The sequence below is a fragment of the Tiliqua scincoides genome, chromosome 4, assembly GCF_035046505.1.
Source record: "Tiliqua scincoides isolate rTilSci1 chromosome 4, rTilSci1.hap2, whole genome shotgun sequence".
NCBI lineage: Eukaryota > Metazoa > Chordata > Lepidosauria > Squamata > Scincidae > Tiliqua > Tiliqua scincoides.
In genome coordinates this window covers 214,114,783-214,115,410 of record NC_089824.1, presented here as the reverse complement: position 1 = coordinate 214,115,410, position 628 = coordinate 214,114,783, and the positions used below count along the sequence as shown (strand labels likewise).

Below are 628 nucleotides of genomic sequence, written 5' to 3'. Positions count from 1 at the left end.
TGTCACTTGCGGAGGTCCACAGGAAGGCAAAGAAGGACTCCATAAAACGATAGAGAGACCTTTGCCTTCTCACTGCTGCCTGTAATAGGCAGGTACGAAAAGCACACCCTCGGGATCGACAGGAAGTACGGCAGGTCCTCATGGGAAGGATGTAGTTTTGGAGGTATGTTGAATATGGTTCTAAAAGGCTACAACCGGCACTGTGAATTGAGTATAGAAAATAACCGAAATGGTTTGTGCAAAAATGTTACCCTGCACATGCCTGATCTCATCTGATCTCGGAAGCTAAGCAGGGTCAGGCCTGGTTAGTACTTGGATGGGAGACCACTTGGGTATACCGGGTGCTGTAGGCTTATACCATAGTCTTTTGAGACTGAAGGTTGCCAACCATGCCAACCAAATCATGCAAACAATAGTGTCTTCACATGTGTTATCTTATTAATCTGAAAACAAATGTCTGTCCATGAGCTGGTGGAGCACACACAAGAGGGAAAAATATTCAGGTTTCTATATAAATGACTAAACCTGAATTGTCCAGGTGCGCTGCACTGCATTTAAACAGTTGAAACTAGTATTTATGGCAGGCATCTTCACAAAGCAGATCCCTTTGCTCCACTTACAGGGTCAG

General features: G+C 44.7%; 1 pseudogene; it reads left to right on the top strand.

The window, feature by feature from the left end:
* The first annotated feature begins 234 nt into the window (after window positions 1–234).
* Window positions 235–353, top strand: LOC136650784 (5S ribosomal RNA; annotated as a pseudogene).
* The last annotated feature ends 275 nt before the right edge of the window (window positions 354–628 follow it).